Source organism: Colias croceus, chromosome Z (assembly GCF_905220415.1).
Source record: "Colias croceus chromosome Z, ilColCroc2.1".
NCBI classification, from domain to species: Eukaryota; Metazoa; Arthropoda; class Insecta; order Lepidoptera; family Pieridae; genus Colias; species Colias croceus.
In genome coordinates this window covers 15001964-15018483 of record NC_059568.1, presented here as the reverse complement: position 1 = coordinate 15018483, position 16520 = coordinate 15001964, and the positions used below count along the sequence as shown (strand labels likewise).

At 33.9% G+C, this 16520-nt stretch overlaps 1 protein-coding gene across 2 annotated transcripts in view; it reads left to right on the top strand.

Annotated features, from left to right (window-relative positions):
• The window catches only part of LOC123705216 (alpha-1,3-mannosyl-glycoprotein 4-beta-N-acetylglucosaminyltransferase A-like), a 90911-nt gene that overhangs the window by 57165 nt on the left and 17226 nt on the right, over window positions 1–16520 (top strand). Inside the window, exon 1 of one of the 2 annotated variants that reach the window (XM_045653913.1) lies at window positions 13080–13109. The exons of the other annotated variant lie outside the window; for it this stretch is intronic. The gene's annotated coding sequence lies outside the window, so the exon portion shown is untranslated. Of the gene's footprint in view, window positions 1–13079; window positions 13110–16520 lie in introns of those variants that run through there. 2 annotated transcript variants of the gene reach the window in all.

The following is a 16520-nucleotide window of genomic DNA, read 5'->3' as shown; positions in this document are numbered from 1 at the left end:
AATATCTATTACAATTTTCGTTTATTTGAAGTTTCCGTAATCAGTTATTACAGTGTAATCCACACTATTAAATATTATAAATGCGAAAGTAACTCTGTCTGTCTGTCTGTTACTCAAACACGCCTTAACTACTGAACCAATTTGCATGAAATTTTGGTATAGAGATATTTTGATACCCGAGAAAGGATATAGGATAGGTTTTATCCGAGAAATCCCACGGGAACGGGAACTATGCGGGATTTTCTTTGACTGCGCGGGCGATGCCGCGGGTGGAAAGCTAGTAATCCATAATGTACTGTTAAACTCTTTTTCACCTATATATTTGTATTGAATCGACTCCTTTAGATTCTAATGCATTGTAACCCACTGTCTACACAAGCAAGTTCTTATATGGTCTTAGCCTAAAACGTGTGCTAATGCTACGTGCCACTTATATTTATTGTTGTTTTTTTAATCGTGTTATTGATAAGTATTTATTATTTCTAATACATCTAAACATTCAAGAAATAAAGAGATAATAGCCATGTTAATAATTTCTATTACATGTCCAAAAATCTAAAAATGTATCATTTACTAGCTGCTCCGCGCGGTTTCTCCCCCGTGGCTCCACTCCTGTTGGTCGTAGCGTGATGATATATAGCCTATAACCTTCCTCGATAAATGGGCTATCTAACACCGAAATAATTTTTCAAATCGGACCAGTAGTTCCCGAGATTAGTGCGTTCAAACACTCTACTAACTAACGTGCCATCTCGCCCGCAGACAACTTGCAAAGAGGTTTATTCCGAGCTTGTCGGACTTGATACTAAGTAATATAACGTAGTAAAAGCTTTCCGCTCATGTTTATTAACAATTCATTGTTGTTACTGGTTTCGTTCGGTACATTAGCGTACTTAGAGTATCGGTAATAGTTCTTGAACCTATTTAGGACTACTTACGAACCTATGTATGTACGTATCTTGTAAATAAAGCTGAACTGAAAAGTAGGTGTTTTTAATAAATGATATTTATTATTTATACTTTGTATAGTTAGCTCTTGATAGAGCTGCATTTTAATATTAGAGATTTTTTTTAAGAAAGAAAGAAAGAACGAAAAACGTTTATTTAATGGCACATACAAACTGATATGGTATTAAATTACAGTTATAATCAAACAGTACTTACATCGTATAAAAAATACACATTGAAGTGTGTAGTCTGTAGTCTTTTACTATAATTATAATTCATACTCAGTACATATTAATATTATACACATTTTTGGTTTATGGTGCTTATAGATAAGAACTACCTACTCGTTAGTTCAACACTTCACTAGGAGACGCTGTTAATCGATTTTATTAAGATAGCGGTCCGCCCCGGCTTCGCCCGTGGTACATATTAACGTTATCTTTACATAAGAACCATCCTCGTAGGTACTTCAAGGAATATAATACAAAAATAATTATCGAAATCGGTCCACCCGTTCACTCGTGATGCCGTGACCAAGGAAAACGGGTTTCGGGAATATACTAGCTTACCGCCCGCGGCTTCGCCCGCTTTGTTTAAATCCAAATAAATTATATTCTAAAACCTTCCTCTTGAATAACTCTATCTATTAAAAAAACCGCATCAAAATCCGTTGCGTAGTTTTAAAAGGGATAAAGAAAGCGCCTTTGTTATATAATATTTAGTGATAAGATATACGATAATTAAATTAAAAATACATCATCCGACAAATAAGTTAACAAAATTACGTGCAAATTAACAGTTTCCTTTGAATATATAATAATTTAATAAAATAAACCCATTAACTCATCATGCATACATGATAATATGATTCCTTGAAGTTATCGTATTTCCGAAATGTTAGTATAAGATCTCGGATTTGATTCAATAACTTTTAATCGTAGTTAGACATGAACCGACTTTAGAGGAAATCGAGATTCAAGCTCGCAGGTATTCAGGTATTCCGAATAGCGGATATTAGAACTGTATAGTAAATTGGTATTGCTGTTTACGTCATGGGAATTGGATTGATAAAGTATATATTTTCCGAATGTTATGGTCCTTACCATGATAAAGATCTGTAATTCTGTAGTATTGTAATAATTTGATCGTCTTGAAAGTTGTTTATATCCCAGTTTACTTTGTACTGATTTTAGAATAGACAATCGACTTTACGTATGCTTTTCGATACAATATTATTGATAAATAAAAAAAGCTTATTTTGTACCTAATTGATGTTTTCATGCTCTCAAATTAGTTTTAAGAATAAAGAGCTGCTCCGCGCGGTTTTACCCCCGTGGCTCCTCTCCTGTTGGTCGTAGCGTGATGATATTTAGCCTATAGCCTCCCTCGATAAATAAGCTATCTAACACCGAAATAATTTTTCAAATCGGACCAGTAGTTCTCGAGATTAGCGCGTTCAAACAAACAAACAAACTCTTCAGCTTTATATTACTTAGTATGGATTTAAAGGAGTTGTTTATTTAATTAATAGCAGGAGTTGAACTGTTTGCTGTAGGTTCTGATTTGTTTTGTTAATTTATGTATTTAATACGTACACAGTGAGACGTTGAGGGTGCAATTTAGATTATAACCGAATGTTACAATAATGCTATATTATTATGTTTGTAATTGTACCTGTGTGTTCTCCAAATAAATAAAATAAAAATGAAATAAAATTTAAAACCTTTAAAGAATTATTATCGACTCTAAAAGCTATGTGAATAAAACGCAAACTTCAGTACAAATCGTGTTAAACTGCGTTAATTCAACACTCGGAACTCAAAACTCAAGTCACTAACACCGTTTACGAAACACGCCGTAAGTTAAATTTAAAAAGTTTAATATTCGCTCAGCTCCAACTATCATATTATGTCGTCGCTTTGAGATAAACTTGTACGTGTAAAAGGCGGAAAATGTAAACAGAATGAACTATTTCACATACTTTTATTAACTTTACGTACGCTTTCTGATGCTTTTTTTCTTTGACATGGCGTTGAATTAAATTGCTTTGCACTAAGTTTCGCTTATCTGCTAATAAAGGCTTTTTAATGGTATACCTAAATGTTGAGAGAGTTTTCAAAGTCCTTGTTTAAAATTAGAGCGAACCAAACTTTTGTTTGCTGTGACAGTTTTAAGAGTATGCACGACTATAACTCGTATCAACTATCTAGTATAACTATCTCTGTTACTTTGTTTTAAATCAAGTAAAGTAACAATTTTATTCATAAATACTTTCACAAGTTATCTTCAAATCCTTCCTCATTCTACGTTACATACGGAAATATTATTCATCCAATACGCAAAGGAAATGAGTCCGTCATTATCAAACAACTTCCTAACAATATACCTTTCTTGTGGACAGACTCGGGGATCCTCTTTGAGTTGCAGTTATCTTTCACAAAACCCTCTCAAACATTTATGATTCGCTCCAGGAAGCTATAAATGTATTCGATAAATCCTGTAACGTCGGAAGCTTGTATTGTACAATATTGGATTAAAATTTCAAGTTATTTCGCTTGAGAACTGTCTAAGCTTTTCACATTTTAGACTGGATATTGAACTTTAAAAATCATGTATTTTTAGACGTATTCACATTCATACAATGATTTGAGATACCGGATACGTTCAAGTGATTTCAAATCTATTTTAGGAAACTGATTTTCATTTATGATTAATGATACTAAGAATTTACTTCATAACGAGTTCATCATCGGGATAGTTAGGTAGCCAATGAATTTAAATTATGCTAAATTGTAATTGAATTTAAAAGAGTAATTATCGATTTTCTTGCCTTTTACTTGCTCTCGGAGTCGGAATCGGTGGTGGAAATTGACTCAAAATACTTGTGAAAGTTTGCATAGACAAAAAGGTTGTAGTTAGAAGCTAAAATTTGATGGATAAGTGACGCATAAATCTAGCCTCATTATCATATAGGTACTAGCCGCTAACCTGGTTTTGTCCATGTTGACCCAAAGTAAAAAAAAAAATGCCTATCTCACTTCTGAAAAGTGTTACTTTCTGTTAGTGAAAGACTTTCACTATCAGATCAGAACTTGCGAAAAAAAAACCGTACAATCAAGTAAAGGTACCTTCTCGGAAAGCGCGATCTTTCTTTTTTTTCTAGGCCTTTCTATCTTGACTCTTGAGTCAGGCAAGTTCGTAGTCCAGCACTTCCCGATTCATAAAAACAATTATAAACGTTACCCCTTTATAACCAGTATTTCTCTATTATTAAAAAAATGTGTGCGTGTACTAGTGTACGCACGTAAGAAGTGAAACTTCTTTATGACCTTATTTTTCAAAAAATAATTTACTATATACAACTTTACAGAAGTACGTCGAATCACGCGTGGTAGGGACAAGAAAAAGATGGCGCGTAACGGAAACATGTCACGCGTAACGAAAAAATGTTACACTAAATTTTTTTCCAACCCCGATAAACAAGTTTCACTTCAATAAAGAAGTTGGAATCTTCATATCACTCGTATAGATTTCATCCTGCCCTATCGTACCAGTAGAATCTTACATAGATACTTTCACAATAGTATCCACCCATGACAGCTTCGCCCGCTCTGAAAAACCCTCATAGTAATCCGCATAGTTCCCGTTCCCGTGGGATTTCCGGGTTAAAACCTATCCTATTTCCCGGTGTAAAAAGTAGCCTATGTCTTTTCTCGAGTATCAAAATATATCTTTACTAAATTTCATGCAAATTGGTTCAGTAGTTAAGGCGTGATTGAGTAACAGACAGACAGACTGAGTTACTTTCGCATTTATAATATTAGTATGGATTATCCTTATAGCCCTGTTCTAGTAACAGGTTACTTGATTGGGTGATTGCTTCTGCGACTTGTAGCGTTATTTATCGGTTAGCTGAACGACTTGACAATTGCTTTGTATTAGAGGCATGTTATGTATCTTGGGTATGATTGATGTGTTTTGATTTTGGTAGTATACTTACGTTGAGAAAGACAGTATAGTAACAAATGTTGAGTAAGATTTGAGAGAGTTCTTTCTGCTTATAACTTACTCCTACATAAAGGTTATAGTAGGATGAAGGCATTTATAATAATAGTTTTTCTACTGAAACGTTTTCATTTAGTTGTTCTAGTTCTTTCTGCTATTACTAATTACACATTCTTAGAAATGCGTTTTTCAAACGCGCTCGCTTGACACGTTATTATACATATAGTACGGAAAATGTACTTTTAATTAAATTATAATTAATTTTATACATAAATAAATATGTACATTTTAAACAGTAATTGCAAATGTTATTTTAAATATAGCTTGGGGGTGTTTGGTGGATACCTGGAAACATCGGCAACATGATTAAATTGAAACGAAATACAATTTAAATATATAAAATCACTGCATGCTCCTGATAGCCGAGCTAATTAAAATTGCCTTTGTGTATTGATTGCAAAAACAAAAACGAATGGTGAGAATAGCTTTGAAAAAACCCTTGCGTGAACAAAACGCGCGTTGAAATGCCCGCTTTTCCAGTTTCTCATTGTACTTATTACACTTGACATGGCTGTATCCGATAACTAAAATTTAAGCCGAGTAATTAAATCCTTTGCTTTCTATCGGTTCCTGGAACGTTTGTTTTATTCACTGTTAATTTATGCTGTTCGTTAATTAATTGTTTAGACTACACATGGAAAGGATCGAATTTCTTTGGAAGTTTAATGTGTCCATGTTAAATGTGTGTGTATTATTGTGTATAGGGGCGAATAGTGTAGGAAAGTTATGTCGTTTTCTGAGTATCTTTAACAGATATTGTACCTACATCGAAGTTGGTTCGATATTTTGCATTAAATTGTAAAGATTGGCTATTATTTTCTACTTCGCAACGACGAGACAACGACACAAAAGATCACGTCATCCCAAGGCCAAGGTATAGGTTTACCTTCATAATGGGTTCCGTCTACGTACTTGCAAGTTGCATTTAGTTACAGTACAATAAACGGGAATTCTTGAGACTATTTCTTTTTGGGACGGGACGTTCCAATTTATCTATCTGAAGTATTGGAAATGTGCTTAAAGTATTTTCGTATTCTCCGGAGATGGAATTGGTCTATGTTGTATTGGAATCAACATCATTAGTTAATAATGAACAGGGACTTCGAGTTTAATTCGTTAAAATAAGTCATTTTTAAAGATATATAAATGAAATACAAAAGAGGATCCTTACTTTTTTGCGTAGTTTATATTTAGCCTTCTATTTTCGGTATTAATTTTGTTTATAATTGATTTGAAGCAAAAACAATTTTCCGATGAATCTCAAAGTCCCAATTAGTGTGGAGTGTGGACGATAATTATGCCCAACGTTACCCCGAAAACACGGTAAAGGTGTTCATTAACAACCAAAACATGTTTACATAGGAACCGAATTTTCACGCGAATATTACGTCGCCCACAAAATGAATTAGTCGATGACGGGGTGTCGATATTTCATGTTAACCCGATTTAATTGAGTTTCGGTAACGTGGACTAGCTTCAAGAAAAATCAGTCGCACAAAGCTTTGTGACGTCACAGTGGCAAAAAAATCACCTGGGTCACTTCAGAGCGTGAACGCTGTAAAGTTCCTTTATGCGCGTGACAGCATGTGTCAACCACTGACGTCGGGAACTGCTTCAATTGCTATTGAGGTCAAACAGCGCTGCAGCGCTTTGTTGATTATATTATAGAGGGTTTTCAATTCCTTGATTGATGTCAAACTACGTAGTCTTGGATTTGTGCTCTAACATACAGGGTTAGTTTTCAATGACCAGCCAAAATTTAAAATTAAGATCTAGATATTTAAGGTACATTTGAAACATTATTGTCGAATAAAATAAAATAAAAATAATAGCATTCATTTGAAAATGTCTTAAAAATTTCCTAAATCGTAAACACCGCCAGAATCAATGCACTTGTGTGCGTGCGCGCATCGCCAAATTTATGTGTGTGCTAACTTCTACCTATCTACTATCTAGGTTGTTGAACTGAATTGTGCTTTTGTAATGTCCGCTTTTTAGTGGCGGAGAAGAAAGAAATCTAATTAAAAAAAAAAGTTTTTTTTTTCATTAGATCTAAAAAGTTTTCGATTCTGAACCATTTCTGAAAATTTTGCTGGTCATTGAAAACTAACCCTGTATAAGGATATGTTAGAGCATAAATTGCGCACACCTTGATGCGGGCAGACCACAGATCACAGAAACTCTCTATGGGGCAGACTGTCGCCAACATAACATACAGATAACATCAATGTCTATACTATACAATGTTCATTATAATAACTTTTCTTGTCCTTAGATTCTCAAACTACTGAGTAGATATTATCCATTTTGTGCCATTGTAACTAGTTATAAGTTAATTTTACTTATTTTATTTTTACTAATGTGCATCGGTAGAAATAAATTTATTTTCTTTCTTTCTTTCTTTCTTTCTTTCTTTCAGTATTATACCAGAGAGTGTAGTTCACATATTTAAATAAGATTCATGAAAACTTTACGGAAGTTTATCTTTTTCTATTGCTGTATTTTACTCTACGTGGCTCATAGTAACATAACAATTCCCACTTACACATAACTATGGGTTTTAAGCATTTACTCATCTATAACTTTTATTGATAATGATTAGATAAAAAAAAATTTAATTCATCAACTCAACATTATTCATAACCAACCATACGTAGTACCTACATATTATTATCTCTATGTAACCAACAGCAAAAATTGCGTGGTATTTATAAATGCTCCGATCATGTTGGTCTTTAGCGTCTAACATCGAAAGAATTTTTCAAATTAGATAAGTAGTTCCTGAGATTAGCGCGTTCAAACAAACAAACAAACAAACAAGCCCTTCAGCTTTATGATACTAAGTATAGATTCATGAAGCAAAGCATTTTACCTAACCAAAATCTGTTGCAAATATTCTCGTTTCAACGTTCAAACAGTTGAAATCCACGTAAATAGATTACGCAAATCCTTATGTAGGTGCTTGTTGATTGAATGCATTGATTCTATAGAGTATAGACAATATCGGAATCTGATGCCTCTGCACACATGCCTGTCAGATTCGATGTTATTGGCATGTAGTTTATGAATATACTAGCCGCTCCACCCGTATCTGGTTGGTATCTATACTTCACTACATCCATACTAATATTATAAATGCGAAAGTAACTCGGTCTGTGTCTGTTACTCAATCACGCCTAATCTACTGAACCAATTTGCATGAAATTTGGTATGGAGATATTTTGATACCCGAGAAAGGACATAGGCTACCTTTTATTGCGAAATATGTAACACGGGCGAAGCCGGGGCGGACCACTAGTAGTATATAAAACAAAGTCGCTTTATCTGTCCCTTTGTATACTTAGCGGGTGAATCCGTGGGGCACAGCTAGTAATAAATAAAGCATATATGCTACTATAGAACAATTTCGTTTTTTATTATTGAAAGATAAATTACAGTACTTGAATAAATTTTTAGTTCTATCGTCTACAAAATAGGAGGTATTAAATCATTTTTCTCTGTAATATTAGTGTCTACCTTCTTCCACCGTATTAGTTGGCTGACTTTAGAATTTCATTATTCTTCCGCCCTTGTAAAAGGAAATTTATTTATTAATAAAAAAATGCAATCAATTTCATATAAAGCTACATGAAATAAAACATACATTACTGTTAATTCTATACTCGTTACTCTTATCAAAATGCATTACAAAAAAAATACAATCTCCCAAACACATACAAAACCGATCAACACAAACCATTAGACACGAAGTGTTAATCCAGACTCCAATAAGGCTTATGCCCTTACTCGGCAGATGCAACGATTAGTACCCACTTTCTGTACGAATAAATTCTGGATAGATTTTCAGCTATAAGCCGCTAACGGCAAATATGCTGAAAACTACGCTCCGCTTTATAAAAATAGTTGAGTGTTCCTTTTTGATAAGTCCATATAATATTTTAGTAGTGTCCATTCAAAGTAAAATTTTATAGCAATGAAATGGAAATAAATTGGAATTTTCATTGGAAATAAAAAATAAAAAAATTCCTAAAATTAAGTCATGGTGATAGTTGCAGGTTCGAATCCCATCACATTATTGAATTTTATCTATTCATTAAATTCTCATTGTCTATTCATAGGTACATTTAGAGTTGTTCTTCTCCTAATCTAGTTTTCATGACACCAAATATAGACAATTCAACAGAAATCAAAGCGGTTTGAACTAACAAGCTTGCCATCTATATTTGATAAGTTCGCAAATGGAGGCAAGGTAAGTACTAACTCGATATTAATCGGTTTTAGAGCAATTACGTACAAGCATGTTCTCGGCGGTGCAGGTGAATCATACATAGTTTATAATATCGAGTTAGTCGAGTTATGGCTTAGTTATCGATGTTTTTATATATATTACTAGGTTTCCGTCCGCGGCTTCGCCCGCTCAGATTTCCGGGTTTGAGTCATTTTGCCGGGATAAAAAGTAGCCTATGTCCTTTCTCGGGTATCAAAATATCTCCTTACCAGATTTCATGAAAATTGGTTCTGTAGTTTAGGCGTGCGTGATTGAGTAACAGACAGACAGACAGAGTTACTTTCGCATTTATAATATTAGTATGGATGAAGCTGACGTTTGTTTGCTTGCTTCAATGCATTTGTTTTCTTTGTTAGTTAGGCAAACATTTGACCATCGCTTCGCCTGATAAAAAACGAAGGAAAAGAACGAAACGAAAACGATAATTTATCTCATAAATTTATTCTTAACTAAAAAAGATGGCGTCAAACACATTAATGATTTCTTCACTTTTGCAATATTATCAATATCAACTGAATCTCTACAGCCACGGATGTCTTGACCTAGTCACTTTAACAACAAACTAACACATTTTAAACAACTGTACCAACATCAAAAGAATCGATGAAAGTGCCAATTGATTGAATTAATCGCGTCGTAAATTAATTATTGTTACAACACCAATATTATCGGAGCAGTTTAAACGATAATTATAATTTAATTGTACGCTGCGTTGGGTTCACTAGGAGCAATTTGTTCGCGGTAAAATTTTGCTACAATACCCGTGACCTGCTGAAAGTGGCTCGACGAAACAATATTTAAAAGTTATACCCTAACATTGTATGTATTTTCAAGTCTGGCGATAGTTAGCAGGCTATTTAGGAAGTTTGACGGAAAAGCCGCACTTTCCTTTGTCCACACGGGTGAAGATGGGGCGGAAAATGACTTACACTATACCTTAGGCCTTCGGTTGCTTGCAAGGAACGCCACTAGGAAGCTTGTACTTTGTTAAGTTCAGTGAAGTATAAATAAATAAATGCAGTGGAGTTTAGTTACTCGGAGGTAACCCAGAGTCATATTCCCTCTAGATTTGCATATACGCATTCAAAAAAAGCTACTTACAGTAATTTGTTAAAATTGTGGTGCCATTTCCGAAAGTGCACCTTTTCATTATTTTACACGGTCCGCTTTTTACGGTCAACGACCAAAAGATTGTTAATGTACGGACACCAATTTCGCTACGCTCACTTTGGTTTCCTTTGTGATTAACATTGTAACACAATGGAACAGATGGAAGTCAAATGATGGATATATTAAAAAGGGTTTTAACGTTCTGAAAATTTATGTTAAACGAATTCTTACTATAATCCTATCATCCGACCTCTTGAAGATTTATTTATAATTCATTGTGGATATACACAAGTATATCTTCCTGTTCGTCTAATTTTCAAATTACTACGCCTATCATAACGATAGTACGTACGTACTAAGCGAACGGTTATTTGCACAATAGTTATACAATTTGCATTAAAATTTAACACCAGATGAAAATCAACTAACGCCGTTAGTACTCCGACGCATTCGCGTGCGGCAGCGAATCTCTGCGAAACTACTGCGTAGCGAAATATCTGCGGAACGTTAGTAAACAGCAATGTTTTCGCAACTTTTTCGCAATGCGTCTGTGTAATGGCCATTTCGCAGTTCCTTGCGAAACAATACTGACAAGGACGCAACTGTTTCATCTATCTATGTGCTAGAGTGAGACATATCATATGCAAAAACCTGCCATACTACTGACAGAATTTTCGTTGTTTCGCTGCCGCTCGCGAATGCGTCGGTGTACTAACGCTGTTAATGGCCATTTCGCAGTTTCTTGCGAAACAATACTGACAAGGACGCAACTATTTCATCTATCTGTGTGCTAGAGTGAGACATATCATATGCGAAAACCTGCCATACTACTGACAGATTTTTCGTTGTTTCGCTGCCGCTCGCGAATGCGTCGGTGTACTAGCTGCCTATAACGCGAAAAATTAATCAACTCTTGTAATTTTAACGTCAATCACACCCTTACCCCGATTTCCACTGTAATAATTAAATTTAAAACTACAATACATGAATGATTTCTGGAAAATTGAAACCCGCATGGCTGAATTTCTGGAACAAAATTGTCACATGAGATGGCAGTCTGTTTTGTCCGGAATAACAATTTAATCAACGTCACGTATTCGAGTGTAGTTAGTGTTTGAGGTTAGGGGGAGGTCACACCGCACGCCGCACGCGGTAGCGGAGCGGAAAACTTTAGTAGTTAAGTCTTTGACAACTTTATCTTTGTCTATTTGTATTGAATGCATGTCAAATTGAATCGCATTTGACTTATACGATTTCAAACTATTTCACTATGAGTTTTAGCGTGAGTTAAGTGCATTAGTTCTTCTTAAGGATGTGAACAAGAGAAGATTTTAACTGCAATAAATATTACATTTATTATACAGAGATTATTAATTTGATTGATAGATTTTAAACATAGGTATTACAAATAATTTCTTTGATACATCACCCATTTATATAGAAAGAAAAACTATTAATGTAAACAAAAAAATTAGCAACATGTTCGACACGTCATGTCATTATTCGGTATCATAACTTTTTATATTTCGTTACCAGTTCGTCATTATATTTTGAAATTAGCAATTTATGGGAATTCTTAAACAGAACTCATGTACATTGCAATTATCATGAAAAGCTAGCTTTACAATTCCGTTTAAATAATCGCTTGTCGCTTTCCTCGTCGCTCAACTACATAATCTCTTATGTTAAAAAAAAAATCAGCTGAGAAGCATCAACTGAAAAGAGTTGTCTTCAATACCTGACAAAAAGGTTTCTTTAAGAAGGCCCTATCGGGGAAAACGATGTAAAGAAAAATGTAACTTTTTTAGTTTTCTACAAGAATCTTGTTTCTATTTTGCGAATAATAGTATTTTTTGCGTAAATACATATGTATACTTGATATTGCGTGCAGTTGGTTAGCCCTCATCAAACATGGCTGCTATGGGCGTTATATGACAGAAATACTATGTATCTAATAGTAGATTATTCATTAATTCATCCATCATTTCCTTCATGCGTTAGATAGTTCATTACATCATCCTTGCACTTTCATTATTGAATAAATATTAAGACTAATGTATTTTCATATAGTAGATATAATGCATGGGAAAGTTTGTTTGTAGGGTCAAATTGGAGATACCGTGTTCTACGTCACTATATACATATGTACAAGTATGTATGTGTGTGACGGATAATAGCGTGTCGATTGTGACCACACATTTTGTAAATATTGATATAATACACAAAATGGAAATAAGATTTAATAAATTTACCGTTTTTACCACTATTGCGATTATTATTATATGCGATTAAAATGTAAATTTAAAGCCGAATTTTTTTTTGTGTGTAATTCGGTGTGGTTTTTTATAATTAATATCTGATATCCTAAACAAAAAAATATTTAAAAAACCAATTTACGGTTTATTATTTTAAACAAAGATTGTGTATAATACACCGATGCAGATGGCAGAAATACAATGTTTCTAATATGTAACTGCCCACAAAAAACCTTGCACGTTTTATATCCAAATAAAACAGTTCATATGTTTTTCGTTATCCTTTTTCATCGTATCGTCACCGAGTAAAGATTCATCATAAACCTTAGTGTACATAGTAAAATATCCTGTCATCACCTGTCACATCACAATCATTTATTCATCATCATCTTTTTTTATAGCGAGCCCTCGCGTGCGCAGGCAAGCCTTACCTAGGAGATTTGGTAAGCATTGAACAATCTTTAACTCTAAACCTACACAAATGCACGATGTGTAAGCTGTACTTATATGCGTTACAAGAATTTAAAAAGCATGTTGAATTATTGTGTGGCGTGCATTGTGAGTTAATCTCTGTCACATAGAACGCGTTCTTAGCGCGCTTCAGAGCGCTAACCTGATGGTGCGCTATGACCCTACGACGCCAAATGTTGTACTACGGTGACATATCGCCAAAGAAAGCGACGCGCTCTTTATGGTGATTTTATAGTGACGCCTTCGCTGGCACACTTGGTACGCGTCGCGGGTCACGAGCTTTGCGTCTCTTTGGATCGTTTCATTGTTCCCAAAACCACGCGGATGGTTTGCGCTGACGGTAATTCGACAACTATGAGGCGGCAAACTCGTAAAGCGTCACTGATAAACCAAACTTAACGCGTGCTAAGTAGGAATTATATCTGTCGAAGTCAATAGCGTGTATAACAATACATCGCGGTGTCTGACTGGCGTATTGAGGCACGCAAAGAACGCATTCTATTTGTCGAAGCCTTAATTCGCGTTCTATCTGACAAAGACTGAATTGTGTGCATTGTGTGTTATTTTAATCGCATGGTTACATGGATTTTGTGGCGGTTTGCAATCAAATGCATAGCAAAACGGTATTGCATCGCATTGATTCAATTGCGTGAATTTGCTAACCTCTGGGCTCTGTTGCCCCTTGCGTAGGGCTGTCAACACTGTAAAATTAAATATTCTAAAAAGATACTAAAAAGCTTGAAGTAAAAATAAGGCTTATCAATTTTCATTTTGTAGTTAAGGTTTTCTTTGCGCTGGTTTACCAACATTGCATTGAATGGCTTTTTCATATTGCAATAATTATTTTGCGCCATTATTCATTTCGTTGCTTTAAATTATAAACATAATATGCATATTCATAACTTGCCATTGCTTTTCCGTTCATGTTTCAATGATTATTTAAATAAAACACAACCACCAATGAGTAATATGTATGAAAGTGTGTTATTTATGTAAAAATAATAATGTACGAAACTGTATCATATCATTGTTGTCATACATTTTATAATATTACTAGCTGCTCCGCGCGGTTTCACCCCCGTGGCTCCACCCCTGTTGGTCGTAGCTTGATGACACATAGCCTATAACCTTCCTCGATAAATGGGCTATATAACAGCGAAAGAATTTTTCAAATCGGACCAGTAGTTCCCGAGATTAGCGCGTTCAAACAAACAAACATACAAACAAACAAACTCTTCAGCTTTATCATATAAGTTTAGATTAAAATACCATTGGCACAGCCCTGATATTTTATTTTGTTAAAGTCAGAGTTGGTTAGCTTTAACAAGCTATAATTTTCTTAAATGTCTCCCATTTTCTATAGCACAATAAGTAAGTAAATAATACTAACATAATAAGTTTGAATTATGGGTAATAGAACTAATGATGTTAATAAAGATTATGTTTCAACTACAACAAATAAGTGATATTTAAATCTAACTACACAACGTAGTCGGTAGTTATTATATTCAACGTAAAACGTTTTGTATAGTTTTATGTACCTATACGGTTTTAAAAATGTTAAATAGATTAAAAATCGATAATATTTCCGATGAAAGTGAAAAAAATAGTGCGTGTTTAAAACTTCTCATAATATAAAATAATGACTTCCAGTCTAGTATTCCACAAGTACACACTTTCGACCTAAACAAATTATAATCTACCAATTATTTTATCTTAATATTAAAACAAACACGTCGCAATCTAATTTCAAAAGATAAAATCAAAAATGTACTTTCTACCTAATAACAATTTATTAAGTGCGAAAATTCAAATTATTGCCTATAATGCAAAAAAATAAAGACAAGGTATCAATTTTAGCGGCCGATACTGTCAACACTGCAGTGTCTTATCCACTGCTTATCTGAAAAGGCGGCTATGGCTGAACGCCAAGTATAACGTGGTTTTTATATGAAATAATTTAAATTAAACCGTTTAAAATCGAGCTTTGGATCCATTTAAATCCTGTGTTGTTGTGGGTTTGATTATACGTGTACTTTTTCGTATTACCTAATTTATCGTTAGAATTAATGTGTGAATATATTGTGATCTATTATAATTATTTTCTTTACATTTAAATAACTATCTGGTATATTCAAAAAACGTCTTTGAAAATAGCATAATTAAACAGTCGGTTAATTTTATATGCGCTATCAAATTCCTTTAATAAACTCGTAACTTCAATAATAACGAAGAAAACTTCTATCCCAAAGAACGTTAATTAATTTACTTCTTATTAGTATTTAACTAACGAGGGAATCTGTTAAGTAACGTTAAATAACCTCACTAATTTAATGTTAACAGTCTGAAATAATTTATTACAATTATAAAGAATACCTTAAACTTTAAGCGGCTTTGAGACATTTAAAGTTATAGGAGCATAATTTCATTCAAGAACTTTAAAGTTGATAATTTCGCTAACAATGGAACAAAAAAGAAACATGCCATGAGGTTTTCAAACTTGTCTGAATCAAGGTCTGAATGTACTGTTACAAAAATCGGAGTTTTTGAGTACTTTTCTATGTCAGTTTTCAAAGTGTCATTCATTAGTATGACATCTGTCAAACAGACAGTGTGTTTTTCTCTATTTTGTTGATTAGTAACACTACCATACTATATGTGGACGAAACAGAAAATATTTGGGTAGCTTTGCGTTTTCACTTGTTATAACGAATCTTAAATAATACTCCTGTACAGTACTGAAATGAAATCCCTTTTACTTTTTAAACAAAGCTATGTTCTTCGTGAAATTTTGTCATCGATCAATAATATTGGAACCACTTTCAAAATACTATATTATGTTACTATTACTTAATATACCACCTTATAATAGGTATATTATAGTATTGATTCGTCGTACATAGCAAAATATCATGATTAATTAAAACATAGAACATCAAAACAACATGTATTGCAAATTCAACACATTATATTTAATCATACATACCATAGCACCTCATTCATCAAAACTTTTTACCCTTTTACCCTATTTTCACGGCAACGGCTCACTAATTTCAACTATCCGATAGCCCGAAATACGGTTCGATTTAAACCGTTTTTTAATTGCTTTTACGTCAATCGCCAGAGATCAATTTGCTAGTAGAGTCAGGAGCAAAGTTCCGATTCGGCTAATGCAATTGCACCCTCCATGCCAGAGGCATGTTTTTGAACAGCACCTTGATGCTTTCACAAGAGAATGCTTTGAAATGTAACTGCTCAAAGCATCCATATCTACTGCAACTATTCTAGCACGCCTAATGAAATAAGCGCAGTGTGCTGTTTGTGATCCTTCAGGGTTATATCTCTGATATATTTGAGTGTAATTATATAATTAAAATATAATC